Below are 21680 nucleotides of genomic sequence, written 5' to 3'. Positions count from 1 at the left end.
AGCAGTAGTTCCAAAAGCTACAGAGAGGCAACATACATCAGGAAAGCTTGGGTGTGACTCACCACTCTCTCACAGGCTCCTACAAAGTCATAATCTACTTTGCCCAGATAACACAGAGGGTATAAGAAAGACACTGAGGCCAAAGGTCCCAGCCACATGGTCTCAGTGGACACACAGCCCACCAGCAAGCTAACCGGCTTCTCTGCCAGTTGCACAAACCTCCATCTGCCTGGGCGCATCTCTTTCCAAATAGAGCCCGGGGAGGGGGGGGGGGTCATCTACAAACAGACACGTGGACAAATGAAATGTGGCACGTACATACAATGGAATGCCATTCCACCTGAGAAAGGAAGGAACACATGCCTCGGCCAGGATGGATCTCGGCGCTATGTCCGCAGTGAAATGAGCCAGCCAGCCAGAGCAATGCCCTGTGTTTCCAGTAAAATGGGAGAGCGAGAGTCAACGGGGTGGTTTCCGAGAGCAGAGAGGGGAGACTGTTTTGTTTAATGGACTTTAATAGATGCCAGATGTGAGGTTTGGCACAATGAAAACTGTCCTGCAATGGGCAGTGGTAATGAAGAATAATAATGTTCTTTTTTTTTTTTTTTTTTTTTTTTTTTTTTTGGTTTTTCGAGACAGGGTCTCTCTGTGTAGCCTTGGCCGTCCTGGACTCACTTTGTAGACCAGGCTGGCCTCGAACTCACAGCGATCCGCCTACCTCTGCCTCCCGAGTGCTGGGATTAAAGGCGTGCGCCACCACGCCCGGCCTAATAATGTTCTTAACACTCCCAAGCTGCACACGTGTGTGTACACACACACACACACACACACACACACACACACACACACACGAGTACATTTTACTTTTAACACACAGCCATAATTGAGAGTAAAAACAGTCTCAAAATAGCACCTAGAAGCTGGCTTTCTGGTTAAAAAAAAATCAAAGGCCCACCACTATTCACTGACCATCCACTGTGGCTCATGGTGACACCAAAGGGGAGGGAAAATGGCCCAGCCCCCCCCAGGGGGGTTCAGCTGAACATAGACAGCTAAAAGTTGCACAAAGTACAGAATGGGTCACGTGGAACTTCTGAACGGGACAGCAAGGAACCTCATCACCGCCTTCTGCCACCCCGAAACAGCACCTCTCCCCACTGCCAAAGCTAGGTTCTCTTCGCCTGGCTCTGGGCTTTGGGCTTCTGTCCCACTGTACAACTCTGGGGGCATGGGGGGGGGCGCTCTAGGAAGGCAGGCTCTTGGTGACATCTGAATGGTGACATTTAGTGTACCAATCCCCAGAGGATGCGCTTGGCAAGGAAGATGATGAAAAGTTCTAGATTAAGTGTTCCAATCCTTCAGACACAGTCTAGCACAGGAGCCTCTCAGGTCACAAGTCACGTGAGTCATCCAGAAGGACAACCCTTGTGGTGGAGGGCAAGCCAAGGAGCTGACATCCGGGTGCTGTGCAAGCTCACAAGAAGCCACCGGACGTGCTCCTGGATGACAATCCAGATCCAACAAGTCTAACTTCCCAAACTAGACCAGTGCCTTCCAGAGTCTGGAAAAGAAACACCCCAAGGGCTATAAGAGAACAGTCCCATTTGTGGGCTCCTGTCCTTCTGTTTGTCACTGTCACTTCCTATTAAAAAATTATAATAATGAAATAATGTGAAACTCAAGAGCCCAGACAAATGGAGGAACTCCAACCTCCAAACTATCTTCTCTTCTTTTTTTCTTTCTGTTTTCTTGCGTCAGGGTTTCTCTATGCAGCCCTGCCTGCCTCTGCCTCCCGAGTGCTGGGATTAAAGGCACACACCACCACCACCTGCCCGAACTCCAAACTATCAGGAATTCAACTTTGAACGCTGACTTCATGTGCACTAGCATTGACCCTGACCCGCATCCTGTCTGCTGTGCAGCAGGACAACAGCAGCCCTTCATCTTGCGGTGTTCACACTCAGGCCATAAGTCATCCCATACAACAACAAAGCAGTATTGTAGCAATGTGATGATTTTTTAAAACATTTATTATGTATACAGTCTGCATGTACCCCTGCAGGCCAGAAGAGGGCATCAGATCACATTATAGATGGCTGTGAGCCACCATGTAGTTGCTGGGAATTGAACTCAGAACCCCTGGAACAACAGTCAGTGCTCTTAACCACTGAGCCATCTCGCCAGCCCTGATGTGATGATTTAAATTGCAGGAATAAACAATAAAGAAAAAAACCTAAAACATGTATCTTCATGAGTAAAACTGTTCCAGACTGTTCAATTACATGAAATGGGCAAAGGTTTTCCCACAGAGGTGTTTCCCCGACACAAAGAACTAAAGGCAGCTAAGGAATGCCGTGGCCAGGAGAAATAGTCTCCCCCTGACAGGAGCTCAACAACCAGTCCTGTAATTTCAAATATTCAGGCATGAAAACATTCATACAAGTTGTATATACACAAGCCAGGAGTGGCAGCACACGCATTTGATGCCGGCGCTCCGTAAGGCAGAGGCAGGAGGATTTCTGTCAGTTCCAGAACAGCCTGCTCTACACAGTAAGTTCTAGGACAACCAGGGCTACATAGGGGGACCCTTCATGAAACAAACAAACAAACAAACCAAAACCAAGCAGCAGTATACAGACTGAGCAGGTTGCATTTATGTACTTAGAAACATATATGTATATAAAAATACATATGTAACAAAATTTAATATTTAACAGAAAAAAAAAGGCCACAAATTTGAGAGCAAGGAGGAGGAAGGAAAGGAGGAAATGATGTAATCATAATGTAATCTCAAAAAGTAAAGAAAATATTTTTAAATGGGTGTTTTTTATAACTCAGCTTATATGTTCCAGATTTTTTTTAAAAACAGGGATCAAACACAAAGCTTTGGGCATTCTGGGCAAGCTATACTCCCAGTCCTTGATTTTTTTTTTTTTTTTGAGGCAGAGTCTTAGATATAAGCTCAGGCTGGCCTTGAATTCAGCCTCATAAGTGCCTTGATTAGAGGCACACATCACAGCCTCTGGCTGGGTTTTGTTTGTTAATAAAATATACCAAAAATGAAGTGTCCAAGGGGGGATGGGGAGAGAAGAGAGTAGGTGCGGTTATGGTCAAAATACATTGTATATACATATGAAATGCTTAAAGAATACTGGCGGGGGTGGGGCGGGGGAAAGGGGTCCACAACCAGTATGGCCAGCAGAGTGTCGATCCTCAAAAGATAAGAAGGAAGTCCTGTCCATCGTGACTAAGTAGCTGGTGTTGGTTCAAACTTCGAACATCTGATCCCTGAATAATTTACTTTAGGCATATCTAAGCACAGCATAATTTAGTGAAAAAAAAACTTCCAAGGAATAACTAATCCAATCCATATGCAAAAAAAAAAAAAAAACTAGCCTGAGACATGACTACATAGAAACTCTTTGCAAAACACAGGTGACATCTTCCATAATGATGTGTTCTATAGATGGACTAAGAAAAGCAAGCGTATGATAAGGGTCTTGGGGGCAGAAGGTCATCGGCCTATTAGCCACCTCTGGTCCCAGCCTTCTGGGTGTAAAACTGGCTGTGCATCCCTCCCTTTGAAGTGACAACCCTGTGTGTTTAACATTCCTGGTTTCCCCAGTGCTTACCCATGAGCACAAGGACCTCTGTGGCTTTCATAGAATACGTTTGTAAATGTTTCATATATATATATATATATATATATATATATATATATATATATATATGTATATGTACATATACATATATATGAAAATAAACATAGACCATATAGTCTGAATGCAAATTACTTCCTTTGCAAGTAAATAAATAAGGCAGTGGCTCTAACAAAGGTGTTTGTTTGTTTTGGTTCTGGGGATGTAGGAACACAAGCACATGTGTGTGTGGGTGTGCAGGGGCCAGAGGCGGGGCTTCCGGTATCCTCCTCTACCACCCTCAACCTTATTCCTGTAAGACAGAGACCAAACCGGAAGCTTGCCTATATAACCCTATTGTGAAGTCATGAGTCTTGGAAGAGAACCTACAGCTGCCACTTTACTAAACCACTATAATTCCCAGCTACATGCTAAATATGTTTCCTAACACACAAAGATAGCTGTAGTCCTCACCCCTTACCAAGGAAACTTCTCTCTGTAACAGACGGAGACTATTACAGAAAGCCACAACCAATCAAAATGCAGAGTTGTGGATCTTGGTCCCAACCAATACATCTGCAGAGCAACCCTGCAACCAAGGCTCACACACACACACGCGCGCTCGCGCGCGCACACACACACACACACACACACACACACACACACGACGCACATAGGGAGGTCAGAGGACAACTTTGGGTGTTGGCCTCCACCTTCCACCTCGCTTAAGACAGGATCTCCTGGTATTTGTTTTCACTGCATATGCCGGACCAGCTGACAGGAAGGCTTCTGGAGTTTCCTCTCCTCTTCCTCAGGGAGCTCTAGGCTTACGTGCGTTCTGGGGATTCGAACTCACGGTCCTCTTGCTTGAGCAGCTAGTGCTTGACCCACGAAATCGTCTCTCTAGTCCTGAAACTGGCTTTAAAGTGTTTCATAGCTGCAGACACCACATAAGATCTGGTAGAAATAAGAAAGACCCCCAGCCTCACTCTAAATTCTTCTAAAACTCCTGTTGGGATGTATTAAATTAGTTGTAATGAGAGCAATTTGAAGACAAAAAACTTGTGATCCACCTAATACAACTGTCAACCTTCAAGCTGGATAATATATGTAAATTTTTGTTCCCTTTTGGGTTTTCCCCAGAGGAACTCCTCTTTCATGAGAAGGAGCTCTGAGTCCTCCTCTTCCTGGCTAAATTACGCTGGATCTCCTTCTACACCAAGTTCAATAATCAAGCGAGTTTGTATTTTGCCAGGCCGGTTGTAGCTGCCTTGTCCCTTAGCATCTCCTTGTATAAATGACACACTCAGACTTCTGCTCTGTTCCCAAGGCCGGACTCCCTCCCGTAACTTCTACATGGTTCAAATGCTTAAAAAAAAAAAAGTCAGACCGCATTTTCTAAAAACAGTTTTTGGGAAAGTAAATGCCAAAATATTTCCACAAATCTCATAGATACCAAAGGCTTTTTGGACTGTAGTCCATAACATTTTTCTTAAGGTTGTCTCCAAAAAGGGAAACAAATCTTACGAATAAGATACCGAAATAGGCTAGCATTACACCAAATATCTAATATCAAAATTTTTTTGATGGCCAGTTAACTCTAAAGAAAAATATTAAAACAATTTTAAGTAAGCTAAATTTGTAAAGTTGGGAAGGAAAGTAAATATAACATTCAACTTGCAAGGAAAAAAAATCCATTCCTCACTTTATGAAATTTGAGGCTTCTAACTCTTGTACCTCCGAATGAGATAGTCATGGGTGTAGAATCGTGACTTATTGTCTGGGTGTGAGGATTTCTTGGGATGGGAGTATTGCTTGTTTGTTTGTTTGTTTGTTTGTTTGTGACAGTTTCACCACTTAACCCTGCTATATAGGGAGCTAGCGATATAGACCAGACTGCCCTCAAACTCACAAAGATCACCCACCTCTGCCTCCCAGCTGCTGGGATTGCAGGCCTGCAACATCCTGCCCCACAGAGCCGGATCTTTAATTTCATGTTTGAAGATGCTAAGAATTAATGTCTTACATGCCTCTTACAAAGCCCACAGCAACTTACCGCTATAAGTATTAGTACCTACACTAAGAAAGCAAATGACATAGCACACGCTCTGCTAAATATTCTATAACCATGGCAGCCTGAAGAAGAGTGTGTGGGAAACAAAAGCTTAAACATGAAATTATTCTACACTAAACTTACAAAATTAAGCGCCGGGCGAGGGGCGGCCTCTCTGCTCCACCCCTGCCCCTTCTTTCCAGTCAGGCTCTTACACCTCTGCAGAGCAACAGGCTTTCGTTACTTTATGTGTTTTCATCTCACTGTGATTTGCAAGTGGTGTAAATAAAACATAAATCAGTTAAGCCGGTCATGGTGGCTGGCACACGCCTATAATCCCAGCACTCGTGAGGCAGAGGCAGGCGGATCGCTGTGAGTTCGAGGCCAGCCTGGTCTACAAAGTGAGCCCAGGACAGCCAAGGCTACACAGAAAAACTCTGTCTCGAAAAACCAAAAAATAAATAAATAAATCACTCAATCACTCAAAACCCAAAAGGCTTTTAAGGCATAAACTTTTTATAAAGTTGTGAAAAAGATCTTTGGGGAACTGTTTCAGTTTTATATAGGAAGTAATTTATCAATGAGAATGTAGCACAGACCCACTGGCAAGTGACACGGAAAAGTCGTAAGAAAGCAGCTTCAAACATCATAACTTTAGTGCAAAAAGAATGAAAGTTACTGTATCTAACCAAAAGACAGATATATACTTTGAATATTAAATATGGAAACACAGGTTTTGTGTGTGAAATGAATCACTTTTGGTAGAAATATACACGAACCATCCTTGATCCCACACAGACACATAGGCCCACACATACACATACACATGCATGCATGTGCACAGAGAGGGGGGGGAGAGGGAGGGAGGGAGGGAGGGAGGGAGGGAGGGAGGGAGAGAATTCACTCTCTGATCACTCTCTGGGTTAACACAAAGTTAAAAATTAAAAATGACAGCTTGCACAAGATCCCACAGCAACCAGCAGAGCTGGTGGTACCCAACTCAACTGTGATGCTAGTGGAGAAGGGAAGAGCAGAACACTCCAGGCTGTGAGTGTCAAGTCTCAGAGACAGCCTTTGATGCAAGCACAATGGAAATGCGTAAGGAGGGAACCTCTGGGCATAAAGCTACCACTGAACAGACAGTGATGACTGTATAAACCTGTCTCTCACTAGAATGACCTTTTTGAGTCATGCATGCCTCACAGATGTAAGAGGAAAGCTAGATTGCTTCATGAACTCACTGGGGTCGGGTCCGAAGACTAAGAAAGGAAAACAGTACAGTAATTCTTCAATAGGATCTCATTAATGCAAACTAATGGGGGTGGTTGGAGGTGGGGAAGAAGAGAGCCAGTTGGTCTGAAATAGTGCAGCCCAAATTAGAGGATGTTTATAACGTACAAAGAGGAGCTTGAGCTGGCTGGCTGCTAACAGAATGTTCTGCCAAGCCTGTCACACTCATTTGTATTTCTCAGGATATATTTGCACATAGACAAAGTGATTAAGGCCTTAAAAAGCTTTTTTTTCCCCCAAATCTACTGAACTTTTACTGAGTCTGGGAGTCTTTTTCGGTGTACTGTTTACAGTCAACACACTGCTCAGCTGTCATCTGGGCATCCTGAGCAACCTTTCAACACTTCCATTCTCTCCTTAGCAAGAACTTCTCCAAAGTTCCTCTTTAGTGTTCAGAGTCAACTCATTGCTGTGGGCTCCGCATAATGCACTCTGTAGGCTGTCTTGGGTAGGACACACAAATACAGGATACTACGGCTGTCAAGGTGCTCACAGCCTGGTCCGAATGACAGGATGGAACAGGAAGGTGTCGGAAATGTGTAGGCTCAGTTTTCTTTACCAATATATTTTATTACAACTTATTAACTGAGCGTATGTCACTTATAACCTGACTAACCAAAACAAATAGGAAACAAGGATTAAGGAACACAATGACAAAACCGTAAGGATATCAGTTCCAAGGAGTAATTCTCCTGGTGTAAACAGCAGGATTTTTTCTGCTAGAACCTGGAGTAACCAGAACCCAGAGCCTCAGCAGGAGCTGGAGCCCCCAAGCCTTCCCTCGAACAATTCTCTCTACGAGCATCTCGAAGTGGTGCATTGAACAGCCAAAACTATCCGAAGTCTCCAAAGTGAGTGAGCTTTCAGCTCATTTCTATATCTCCTCCCAGAGTCTGTTCACGGGATCTTTTCAGCTGGCAACAATCAAGCTCCCGCACAAGGTGGTTGGTCTTCTGGTGAATGGATTAATCTCATCTGTTCTCTCACAAGATTGTTCCGATCCCACACTTGGGATCCTAAAAAACAGATTTATCTCTTCTTCAGAAATGCGACTGGTGACTGGCAGAAGACGAGGGCGTGAAGCCAGCATGAAGAGATAAGGGAGTCCTCTGAGAGAAAGAGGTCAGCATGACAGCCGGCTTGATGCAGAGACGGAGTTTGGGAGGTTGAAGCCAGAGGGAACAGCATGTATCTATACAGAATCCATCCCTAAGTCACCCACCATGCCTGTGGCAGACACAGTGGAGCTATGGGGGGCTGAGGAGATGGCTTATTGGGTAAAGGGCCTGGCCCACAAGCAAGGGGACCTGAGTACAAATCTCCAGCAATAAAGCCAGGAGCAGCAGTGTGTGCCTGGAACTCCTACAGGGTCGGGTACAGGCAGGAGGATCCCTAGGGCTTTCTGACCAGATTATCTAGCAGAATCAATGAAAGACCCTGTCTCAAAAATATAAGCAGAATAATAGAAAAAGATCACCACATCATCAACCACTGGCCTCCCCTACTCTCATGCATAAGCAGGCATGCACAGAGAATACATACATACATGCATACATACATACATACACACATACATACGTATACATACATCATATACACATACATACACACATACACACACACATACATACACACATACATACATACACACATACACACATACATACATACACACATACATGCATATACACATACACACATACATGCATACACACATACATACATGCATACATGCATACATACATACATACACACACATACATACATACATACGTACGTACATACATACACACATACATGCATACACACATACATACATACGAGGAGGATATAAGGGGGAAGGGTTCTTGGATAGGACCTATGATACCTATTACGTGTTATTGTTTGCCCAGCAGGTGTATATCCCAGGTTTTCCTCTGCTTTCCCCTCATGGGAAATACAATGCCTCATTAAGTTCAGTGAAGGTCCTGATTCTGACGGCTCCCTGTCTGAGCATAGCTAACGATTCTATCAAACTGGACATGGGACTCATTTCCAATATCTCATTTCCGTTTTAGAAAGTGAGAGCCAGAACACAAACAAATCACACAAGGTCCCACACTGAAACTGAACTGACAGGCAGGGATGCTCAAAGCCCATTCATTTGCTGGTTTCTGGAAGTCTGGATTCGGTGGGTTTTATTTATTTTAACTGTTCTGTCTACAAAAAAACATAAAACACCAGCCTAGACAACGAGAAGACAAACGCCACGTTCCTGAGGAAGGGAGTGTGAGTTAAATCAGATACAAAGTCTTCCTCCGATGCTTGCCTGCCTCCCTCATTTTACAAGCTACATAGAGGGCCTCCCCCATTTTTTTTTACCTCACTGAAAAGAAAGAATATTTTTTCTGGGGCCAAATGTGGAATTTCTAGAAATTAATATGTTAACTAAGCCATAAGTTTAAAATAATGTGGTCTATGAATGAAATTTATAGAGCCAAGAAAGCACATGAAAGTAAATGTACAATGTTGTTTCTATGTACTTTACTGGCCAGAGTCTAAAACTTACATTGGGTTCTCAGTGGACCATTAGAACCAGAAAAAAAATATGAATATATTCTACCAAGATTATTTTCTTGCTTTGTGAAAGCTTGTGTTAGGAGACTGAAAGGGCGTAGCATACGCTAGGGGAAAATATTTGCCAAATACATACCTGACAAGGAACTTTCAAGCAGTCTCACTGGCAAATACCCAGAGGACAGGGATTAGTATTTCAATGCAGAGAGTACACAGATGGCAATAAACACACTGGCAAGATGCTCAACATCATTAGCCATTAGGGACGTGCAAATTCAAACCACGGTGAGGCCAGCACCTGCCATTCAACACGGGCTAAAACAAAAAAGAGCGCATGCTCTGGAGAGGATAGAGAAACCCGATGAAATGACACAGACACTATGGGGAGCATTGAGGGGATGGCTAAAAGACACAAGCACAAACCGCCACCAGGATCTGCACTAATGGCTTCTCCAAACAGCCTCGAACTAGATGGTCCCAGAAGCCCTTCAACAGCTCCAGAACAGAGATGCCCATGCCACAGAAGCGCACAGTGGGCCACCTCAGTCTTGGCTTCTGTATCCCTGCACCCTACTGAGCACAGATAGGCTACGCAGTTGGCTGTATCTAAATAAAATCTGTTTGGGTGTTTTGTTTTGTTTTGTTTTTGTTTTGTTTTGTTTTGTTTTTTGAGACAGGGTTTCCTCTATGTTATCTTGGTCATCCTGGACTTGCTTTGTAGACCAGGCTGGTCTCGAACTCAAAGCAATCTGAGTGCCTCTGCTTCCCGAGTGCTGGGATTAAAGGCGTGCGCCACCACTCCCAGCTCTAAACTAAATCTGTACAAGTTTTTTCCCCCCTCATCATTATTTCCTCAAACAGTACAGTATTACTTGCCTAATGCTGACAGGCTATTAGAAGTTATAAATAATCTAGAGATGAGCTCAAATATATGGGAGGAGTCCACAGGCTATATGCTAATACAACGCCATCTCATAACACGTGGACATCCTCCAATTTAGGTGTGCACGGGAGGTCCTGGCCAATACCTACCCACAGATGCAAAGAACAAGCACACACTATTTACCACTACAAAGGAGAAAAACAGTGACACACACAATGGCACGGATAAGACTTCACGAAGTGAGATGACTTAGCAAGGGAGAGCATTTGCTCTCCCAGGGAACCTGGACTCAGTTTCCAGAACTCACGTCAGGCAGCTCACAGCTGCCTCTAACTCCAGCTCCAGGAGGATGAGGTGCCTCCTGCCTCCATAAACGCCTGCACTTATGTGCGAATACCTACACACAGACACGCACTCAGTAGTAATAATAGAAACAAGTCTTTTAAAACTTCAGAAAGACACATTGAGCAATAAAAGCCAACCCCAAAAGGTGGCCAGACAATACAATTCCATATACAACATTTTGTAAAAAGAAAAATGCCATTCAAATGGGGACACACTCGGAGTTAAAGACAGAGGTTAAGATGCAGATATAGGAAGATAATTATTATTATAAAAGGGGAAAACCACAGCTGAGGTTTTATTACCATTCAATGGCTTACATGGTAGTGGGCATTGGAACTTATACAGGTGATGAATTGGCACAGCATAGACATGAAAAAACACATGCTGATTCGCGGAAGTTAAGATGAAAAAGCCCGGATAAGGTTGATAACATGTGTCAATGCCTACTGTGCTTGAGTTCTTTCTTAGCTTTATTACTTAATATGTACTTAGTTTACTTCATATGCATGAGTGTTTTCATGCATGCATGTAGTGCACCATATATGTACCTAGTGTGCAAAGAGGCCAGAAGAGGGGGTAAAAAAAAAATCCCCCTGGGCCCAGAGTTATAGAGGTTGTGGGGTGCTAGGAAGCAAACCTGGGTCCTCTGGAAGAGAAAACATTGCTCTTAAATGCTGAGCCATCTCTTGAGCCCCTGGAGACTTTATAAAGGAGAGAGGGAGGGAGGGAGAGAGGGGGAGGGGGAAAGGGAGAGAGAGAGGGGGGAAGGGAGAGGGGGAGAGGGGGACAGAGAGGAAAAAGGAGAGGGAGGGAGGGAGAGGGGGAGGGGGAAAGGGAGGGGGAGAGAGAGGGAGGGAAACAGGGAGAGAGAGGGGGAGAGGGAGAGAGAGGGAGGGAAACTGGGAAAGGGAGAGGGGGGAGAGAGAGAGGGAGAGAGAGAGAGGGAGAGACAAGAGAAAGAGAGGGAAGGAGAGAGAGAGAGAGAGAGAGAGAGAGAGAGAGAGAGAGAGAGAGAGAGAGACTGGGTGCAGTGCCTGTGGGGGCCAGCAAGCGGCATCAGATCCCCTGAAGCTGGAGCTGCCCGTACTTGAGAGCCATCTGACATGGGTGCTGGGAACTGAACTCAGACATCTGAGCCATCTCTCCAGCCACCGGCTAAGATATTAATAGTATAGTTTTGTAAGCTTCCAGCCCGGGGAGAAGCTGAACAGCACACACAAGGGACCTCCTATTGTCTCTGAGAACTGAATGGGAATGTGATATTGTCCCAGTAAAAATTCTGGGTAAAACAATCCCACCAGAGCTTAGGCATCCAAATCAGTTTACTCTCTCTCTCTCTCTCTCTCTCTCTCTCTCTCTCTCTCTCTCTCTCTCTCTCTCTCTCTCTCTCTTGGATTTCCCTGTGCTGTTTCTTGTCATTACTTAAAACATTAGTAGACTCTCTTTACCGCTTACTACATTTTGTCTAACCATTTTGTGTGACACCAAAGCTTCATGCATTGAGAAGGAGGCTGAGGGCTGGCCAGGGCTCAGCATTTTCTGCTCTTCCAGGAGACCCAGGGTTAGTTCCCTGAATCCACATGGCAGCTCACAACAAGGAGATCGGATATCCTCTTCTGACCTCAGTGGGCAAAAAGCACACGTGTGGTAAACAGACATGTATGCAGGCAAAAAACAAACAAACAAAAACATCATGCACATAAATTGATTTTTTTTTAAAGACTGTAAAAAAATTTTTTTTGAAATAGTAAAAGATGCTCAAATCCACTGAGGCAGTACTATATGTAAAACAAATAAGGAGTGTTATTTATGATCAAAACCAAAGTAACAGCTGAAGCATGAAACCAGTTTCTCCTGTGGAATTCCTTAAATTAAGATGGTGAGGTCCAAGAGAACACTTACATTCTTTTGGTTGAAAATCCCCTTGAGAGGCAGCAGGAAACCACAGAAGGGCTTCTAGTGGGGTAAGACCTTAGCTCACGTTGTATTTCTACAACACTGACCCAAACAGTGCTGAAGACCTTGGAGAGACAGCATAGTGGAGCACAGAGAAGAGTTGGGGGACAGACTCGTGGGCTATCCCCTGCTACTTACATGAGCATTTACTCAGGTGTGAGGTCCCAGAAATAAACAGTGCTGAGCGCTCTGGGGAGACAGCCACGCCTCCCCCAAGGCTCTTCTCTGTACTTCTGACTTCTTATCCCCACCCAAACTCTGTATCATCATTATAGGGATACATATTTTCCCTCACTCATAAAAAAACTGATAAATCCTTTAAATGGAACTGCTAATGGCAATATCCATTTCTTAGACCCTAAAACACACAATATACGAACACTGAGGATATTCTAAGAGCAATGTTTAATGTTTAGGACTGACCTCCCAGCAAGGACTCAAAGCATTGAGATTTAGCCTTAGACATATGACTCTTTTCTAATTGAGCAGTTATTTGTTATGGCTGTGAATTATACTGCATAATAAAATAATAAAAACAAGCATGCTCCCTTTCAGTACCTTTCAATGTATTTGAAAGGAAGCGTTATGCACATGTGAAATAGGTCAATAATGATTTAAAGGAATAGACAAGCACTGAGGATGCTATGGCCACTCACGTGCTCAACAGATGTCTCCTGAGTGCCCGTTGTGTAGTGGACACGGGAGATGCCGTGATGATTCCTGTCCGAGAGGCAATGCCGGCCGTGTGAGAGAGGGGAAAGAGGACACCCGGGTGCGGTGGATGCAGTAACAACACAAAAGCAGACACACGTCAGTCTATCAGCAGGGAATTACCAAGCGTGCTCTCCTAGAACGTGAAGCCTGAGTTGGGTTTTAAAGGATGCAGTGGCTTTTAGGTAGGGCCATGCCTACCCAGGAAGGCTTGAGAGACGAGGGTGGCAATTTTAGTGAGTCACAGAGGGACTGATGTGGTGATGTGATGAAGTGAGGAATAAGAAGGAGGACAGGGGATGCTACTGGTCTTCAACACCGTGGTGCCGAGGATGTTATGTGTCCTATAATGCTAGATGGGCACAAAACCAGCAGTTGGCCAACCCCAAGCGCTGACGCTCAATCCTATGGGGAACTGCTTAGACGGAAGGTGGAATTGGCAAGAAGACCACGACAGGGAGCTACTGCAGGCATAAGAAATGGACACCACCTCTCAGAAGCATAAAGGAAGACCTATTCACTGAGCCACAAAGACCTCTGAAACCCACAAGTGTGTGTATTAGACAAATACAATAAGGACCTTGCCCAAACTCCAAGGTAATGTCACATAAGAAGCATATCAAGCTGGTGGGGAGGGGGTTACGGTGACAAAAGTGATAGGAATTGTGTTTTCAAAGGAAATCTATGGTGGCTGTGGTCAGTCACATGAACAGGAGGAAAAGTAAAACCAAAGTCATGGCGATAAGGAAAGAGACACTGCTGTCCCTCAGGGAGAGACACTGCTGTCCCTTAGAGACAGACACTGCTGTCCCTCAGGGAGAGACACTGCTGTCCTTCAGGGAGAGACACTGCTGTCCTTCAGGGAGAGACACTGCTGTCCTTCAGGGAGAGACACTGCTGTTCTTCAGGGAGAGACACTGCTGTCCTTCAGGGAGAGACACTGCTGTCCCTCAGGGAGAGACACTGCTGCCCCTCAGGGAGAGACACTGCTGTCCCTCAGGGAGAGACACTGCTGTCCTTCAGGGAGAGACACTGCTGTTCTTCAGGGAGAGACACTGCTGTCCTTCAGGGAGAGACACTGCTGTCCTTCAGGGAGAGACACTGCTGTCCTTCAGGGAGAGACACTGCTGTCCTTCAGGGAGAGACACTGCTGCCCCTCAGGGAGAGACACTGTTGTCCCTCAGGGAGAGACACTGCTGCCCCTCAGGGAGAGACACTGCTGCCCCTCAGGGAGAGACACTGCTGTCCTTCAGGGAGAGACACTGCTGCCCCTCAGGGAGAGACACTACTGTCCCTTAGAGACAGGCACTGCTGTCCCTCAGGGAGAGACACTGCTGCCCCTCAGGGAGAGACACTGCTGCCCCTCAGGGAGAGACACTGCTGTCCTTCAGGGAGAGACACTGCTGCCCCTCAGGGAGAGACACTGCTGTCCTTCAGGGAGAGATACTGCTGTCCCTCAGAGAGAGACACTACTGGCCAAGATGTAGATTCGGGGTGCAAGAGGTAGACATTAAAATGGACGCCCACGTCTAACTACGTGTTCCTGGAACCCGCAGAAAAATCATTCCATACCCTAGCAATGAATTTTGGAATTCAAGATTAAAACAACAAAATGTTTTCTCTTTCCATTGACTATTATGAGGTTCAATGCAGTACAAAGAAATTTTCAACTAACAAATAAGGCATTTCTTAGATCACCCTGGAGGGTTTGGTATGCCGCTCAGTGGTAGAGTGGTATGTGAGCATGCGCAGCCCCTAGCATGGATCTGTAGCACTGAAAAACAATCCTCCACATTAGAATGGCACAGAAAAATAATAAGACCCTGCCCTTGAGACAGTTAGGGACAAGTCCAGACACATGTATGGTTAACAACGGCCTCGAGGTAGTTCGGACATTCCAGAAACTACAATTAACTGCATAATAATATCTTTGGTGTGTTCTCTGGGGAAACAGTGCATAATTTCCTGTTTTCAAAAAGGATCTACTAGATACAGCTCCTATTTTACTTTACTTAGCTATTACTAACCCATTTTATGTCAAAAATAAAAGCAGTATTATTCTTATGTGACACTTCAAAATTACTGTTTAAAAATGTGCAACCTGCATGGATCCCCACTGGGAAGAATGGCTTTATTGTATGTCATGGAAGCACTTTGTTTGTATTCCACACCGAGGGAAACCAAAGAAAAAGGCTTTGTCTTCCCAGGCAGTCTTGATGTGGACAAGTGGGTGAGTCTTACCATGGATACACTCCAAAACACGCACTGCCTCGAGTGAGGCAGGTGAAACCTGGGCCTTTTCCCACTTCATGGCGTCAGCTCATACTAAGTCCTCGGACCCAAACGCCCCTTCCTCAACTCATGCTTTCTGTGGCTCAAATGCCACTGTGCTTCTCGAACAATATCAGCTCCTGTATTGAGGCCTAGATTTTGTCCCCACTGGGGATGGGGAGGAACGGGAGAGAAGGAACAGGAACTGGGTGCTATGCTCTACAGAGCCTAAGGGGACAGACATCAAATCAAGACAGATTTTCACACACCATGAACTCAACAAACTCTGCGTTCTAGAAAGCACAACCCACAAAGTGAACAGGGTGTGCAGATACGTGCACAGCCAACTTACGGCCGGTGTTGGACTGGTTCTTCCCAGTCACAATATTAACCCTGCTAGCTTTTACGTCAGTCCCCTCTGAAAACATCCAACCATATGCGTACACACACACAGACATGCTTTCTCCTATCTGGTCTCCTAGGTGCTATTTATTATCTTCATGTATATGAGTGTTTACCTGTGTGCATTTATATGCACCATGTGTGTGCCCGGTGCCAGCAGAGACCAGAAGAGGGCGCCAGATCCCCTGGAACTGGAGTAACAGACAATTGTCAGCCTCCATGTGGGTGCTGGGAACTGAATCCAGGTCCTCTGTAAGAGCAGTGAGTTCGTTTCACCACTGAGCTAACTCTCCAGCCATTAAGTTCCCACTCTGCTGAGTGACATGCTCAAGGTTAATATGATCATGGATCCTTGTGGGCATAAAGTCTTGGTTTATCCCTACCAGTATACTGTGACTCTACTTAGTCAAGAGACAATCAGGCCTCTGGACTAAATTACAGGAAGCATGCAGTTTCCTGAGGATATGCACACAGGTGGGGGTGGTTGGAAGGGGGGTACAACTCACATGCCTCTGTGTATACCACACACTTGGCTACTTTATGTGTCCTATAAACTTAGACAGCACATGTACGGAAGAAGTGTCATTGTAGATGGCAGCTTATCTAGTCCTCAGGAAAACACAGATGCGACCAGCATTCCCCTAGGGTAAAACTCGGACCAAATGGCTGATGTATTTTGTCTGCTTCACCATTGTGAGGCCATATCGTGCTGTGTCCAAATAAATCATCTTCATCATTTTAACTATGCTAAAAGAATGAAAATTAAAATGTTAAAACAGTAATTCCATCTGTGTGGTGCCACCACACTCTGAAAAAAGACATTTTTTTTTAACTGTGAAAACAATATCTTCATCAACTGCTCAGAGGTTAGGCCTTTGCTGGGGGGTCGGGGGAGGGGTGCCTCCATTTTACCTCTGCACCTACACCTACCCCCCCCCAGCCCTATCCCACCATGCTATCAGCTATCTGTTCCCCCATTTGTTCCTAGTTTCTGGGTGAGGGGAACAAAGGCTCTGGCCCAGGGGAAGTCAAGATTCTCCTGAACGAGGTCCACAATTGCCAGAGAACCCAGAGGAGAAACCGATTAAGATGCCAGAAAATAACGGAAAACACACACCAAAACGAACGGGGCTACTACCGGGCAGGTGAAGTTTGTAGGATGAACCTTAGAGGAAATGGTTCGTTGAGTTTTTATGGGTCTCCTTTCTGCTGCGTTATAGACTAAATAACCTGAGGGTCATAGCGGTCATAACGTTTGCTATTTCAAGAATTACTTTAAATGAGTAAGTGGACTCTTCAGAACTGTAAGGAAGTTCTCCAACAGCTGTAAACAGAAAAAAAAAAATAATGGGAGTTTATGACTAAGAATCTTCTCTCTGAAGACATGCACTGGTTCCAACAGCCCAGAAGATCTGTTACTAACAGGCTCTAAGGAAGGAGACAAGACCTTAACGCACTCATGTGTGACTGGGAATAAAAGCTGAAAGTCTTGCACGACGCAGGCCTCCCAATAGTGAAATAATAGTGGGGAAAAAACATGGCAACGACCTAAAGGGAATGAAACAAACGGTTTTCCCAGCTTGAACACTAAGTCTGAAAGAGACAGAGGATCCCCTCAGGCTTTAACTAAAAAATTAACAGGAGAAATGGTTCTATACCACCAGCACAAGTAAGATCAAAACGCGGAATCCCAAGACACACACAGTTAATATCTCACTGGGCATAGGCACACAATTTAAAAATCATAAAATACTCAACACAAACCTCCATTCCCGAAGGATAACACAAATCATAAAAATCAGTCCTTTCCAAATATCAAATAGTAGATTAACCAATCTGCCTATAAGTCAGTAGATTTAAGTAAAGATGCCTTGAAAATAATTGAAAACCTTTTTTAAAAATGAAATGGGCATCATGCAGAAAGATGAGGCCAAGATAACTCAGATGCAAAAAGGACTTCAGGGGGGAAAAAAGAACACTGTTTAAATATTCATTGAATTAGTTAAGAAATGAGCCAAAAGGGGGGAGGAACAAGAACTAAAGAATGAAAAGAGATAGAGATCTATTAGAAAAAAATAAAATATAGAATAAGCCCAATGTACTTTACATAAGAGTTCCACATTGAGAGAGTGAACAATATACAAAACGAAATAACAAATGACTTTTCATAATTTCTATGAATTGACAAAAGGCGATTTCTCAGATCTTCAAACTATGTTAGCACCACAAATACAATAAAACAAATAAATCTTAGGCAATTTGCAGAATAATGTGTGACTTCATTTTAGTAAATAATATTTTGTATGATGAACAAAAAAATATATAGAAGTAGATGTGGTGTCACTCACCTCTAACCCCTGTATTTGAGAGGTAGAGGCAGGAGGATTGGCAGTTTGAGGCCACCCTAGGCTATATCTTGGGACTAAAACAGCAAGGAATGAAATAGAGAAATATCAAAGCAATTGATGTTTGTCCTTGACAATATGGATTTGCAGGGAGGGATACAAACATTACCTTAAAAAATAAAAATCTCTGGGCTGGATTGCAACCGCTAAAATGAAGTTCAATCCCTTGGTGACTTCTGATGGAAGCAAGAACCGCACCTTCTCGCATTTGGAGGAAGATCATGTCTTCCCTTTCTTCCAAAGAGCTGAGACAAGTATACGGTCCGGTCCATGCCCATTCGAAAGGACGATGAAGTTCAGGTTGTCAGAGGACACTTCAGAGGCCAGCAGATTGGCAAAGTGGTCCAGGTGTACAGGAAAAAAATACATCATCTACACTGGATGAGTGCAGCAAGAAAAGGCTAAGGGCACAACTGTCCACGTGGACATCCACCCCAGCAAGGTGGGTATCACCAGGCTAAGGCTGGACAAAGACTGCAAGAAGATCCTGGAAAGGAAAGCCAAGTCTTGACAAGTAGGAAAGGAGAAGGGAAAATACAAGGAAAAAACAATCAAGAAGATACAGGAGTAGAGGCTTCTTATACACAACTCTCACTAAAGACTGTTTAAGTGTTAAAAAAAAAAAAAGAACTCTATTGTTTAATTTGTGATGGCCACATATTTTACCTGTAATTTTTTAAATGTTAATTGTAAAGTTTCTAATTTCAAATTTAAATTTCAAAATGAAGAATGATGTAACTATATATTTAATATGTTATACTTAAGTTTGTACTTAGCAAGTTTTAAATATTCAATTCTTGAATATTTTAATCTTCTATTTTTTTAAAAAAAAGAAACTAAACCACCACAAAACAAAAAATAAATTAGTTACCAACCTTGACTGCACTCTTGTAAGCCTCACGCTTCAAGACTTTAGACTCGTGATCTGTAAAAATGATGTTGTGGCACCTACTTTACAAAGCTGTGCAGATGAGAAAAGCAGCTACTGCAGGCAAACCGTCATAGTGCAGTACTCAGGCCTCACTGTGAGGTAGAATCCTCCTTCCCCCTCTGAAATTATGTGCACCAGCTGTCACCTTTCCCTCTGAGCCTTTCAACACTACACCTCAGCCTCCTCAGCCTCCTCAGCCTCCTCAGCTTCCTCAACCTCCTCAGCCTCCTCAGCCTCCTCAGCCTCCTCAGCTTCCTCAACCTCCTCAGCCTCCTCAGCCTCCTCAGCCTCCTCAGCCTCCTGGTGTTCCCTCTCCGGGGAGAGAACTGTTCCTCTGATTACTTCCCCTCACATCATCCTTATCAACCACTGCAAACTGATCAGATCCAAACTGGTCCTCTTTCAATAAAGCCTCATAAAAACTGGTCCTCTTTTACTATACTTTTATTAAATATACTAACAGGCTAGAGTGGAGAGCTTGCCTGAAGGCCCTGGGCCTCTCTGGCTCATAATCCTAGCCCAGCAGCTGACTCCCTCTCTCCTGCCCCCACCACCAGCTTCTCTTTGTTAGGTTTTTCGAGAGAAGGGTTCTCTGAGGAACAGCCCTGGCTGTCCTAGACTCGCTTTTGTAGACCAGGCTGGCCTTGAACTCACAGCGACCCACCTGCCTCTGCCTCCCGAGTGCTGGGATTAAAGGCGCGTACCACATTCTGACTGCTAATCTGGCGCTCCGTGAGGCATCCACACCACCACCTCCAACTCTATCCTAAGAGCCTGTTAAGTGATCACCAAGGACATGTAACTCTCACCTCCAATCTGTCCTAGAAACTAAAGCCAGGTTTGGCACCCAGTATTAAAAGTCATTGTTTTCCACCCTTTATTCCTCCAATGAGAAAACAACCCCTGGTCACCATTTGCCACATAAATCCTCACCTGGACAATAGTAGCGTTCCATATGTCCCCACCCACGCTCTACCAATTTCACCCAGCTCCAACTTATCACCTCTCTGTGTCCCTACTTGCCTAGTCTAATACTGCAGTATGTGACATCTTGGCTCAAATGCCCACTCCGCGACCTTGGGGTCCCTCACCTGCCTCACAGCACCTGCTTGCAAGGACCAGGTGGAAGCCAAGCGGCAAGACACCTGGAGAAGGACTGCCGCTCTAAATGCACTCAGCAGATCCCAGGGCCCTTTCTTTTACCCGTCACCTTCCCCGTGACGGCATCTTTCATCTATCCTGAAATGTAGCCAGCAGCCATCGCAGCTGTTTGCTAGCTGTTCACATCATCTTCCAACGATATTCTTCCTCTGTGAGCCTCACTGTTCTCTGTACCTAGCAAAGCTGACGTAAGAGAGTACGTCTAATCATTAGAGTCCTTGACAAAGACGAGAGGACAATGGCAATTGTTTGGGAAGCATCAGACATCTTCATTAATATCTGGGCAGCTGCTGGGTATCGGGATATTTTATGTTAAATATTATACCACTGAGAAAGAGAAGCAAAGCTCCCAGCATTTCTGAGGTTTATAGTGTATTGATGGGCAATACATAGCATCTAAAAAGCAAGTGTTATAGCACTTTAGAAGGCGGCAGAGGGGAATAAAAAGCAGGGGAGATTGGCAAGGGCGGAAGTACGGGCAGTTTTCGGTACAACTGTTGAGGAAAGCCAGCAGGGGAACGTTGTGCAGATGGATGGGCCAAACTCCGGAAAGCCTGGGTGTGACCCGAGCGTGTGCACAGAGCTGCAAGGAGGCCAGACACTTAAAGCAGAGGGAACAGGAAAAGAACAATGGAAGATGAGGACTGTGCAGAGTGGAGGCCTAATCCTCACCTGAAAAACCCCTGGGCCTGAGGAGCTATCTATGGTCATGAGCTGAGGAACAGACATGAGGTGACATAGATACTCTAACAGGTGTATGTGCTTAACTACTGTGCAGCAGGCCAACTGAGAGGGGGTCAAAGGTCAAAGCAAGGGACTTGCTGGAGGCCATTGCTGTGACTCAACAAAGAAGACAGTGGCTGAGAAGCGGATGCGTCAAGGAGATGGTGAGAAACAAGTCAGACGTGGATATACGCTGCAGACAGCTGCCAAGATGTCCTGACAAACTGGGAGAGAAATCAGAGGAAAGAGGAGGGACAGCTGTCCCTCCAAGCTTGAAGTCTGAGGAAGGCAAGAAGCAGCCGCCAGCAGACGTGGAGGTGGTGGGGGCGGTACAGAACTGAGTGAGGAAACCAGG

General features: G+C 44.8%; 1 protein-coding gene and 1 pseudogene across 3 annotated transcripts in view; one reads left to right on the top strand and one right to left on the bottom strand.

The window, feature by feature from the left end:
- The window catches only part of ARHGEF28 (Rho guanine nucleotide exchange factor 28), a 283146-nt gene that overhangs the window by 228283 nt on the left and 33183 nt on the right, over positions 1-21680 (bottom strand). The gene's annotated exons all lie outside the window — the stretch shown is intronic.
- LOC311609014 (large ribosomal subunit protein uL24-like) lies at positions 18662-19081 on the top strand (annotated as a pseudogene). The gene has a single exon. The product of its transcript is annotated as a large ribosomal subunit protein uL24-like (transcript).

The sequence above is a fragment of the Acomys minous genome (genome assembly GCF_964271855.1).
Source record: "Acomys minous genome assembly, chromosome: 11".
Taxonomy (NCBI): domain Eukaryota; kingdom Metazoa; phylum Chordata; class Mammalia; order Rodentia; family Muridae; genus Acomys; species Acomys minous.
The sequence above is the reverse complement of the archived record's forward strand: the minus strand, read 5'-3'. Positions and strand labels throughout refer to the sequence as shown.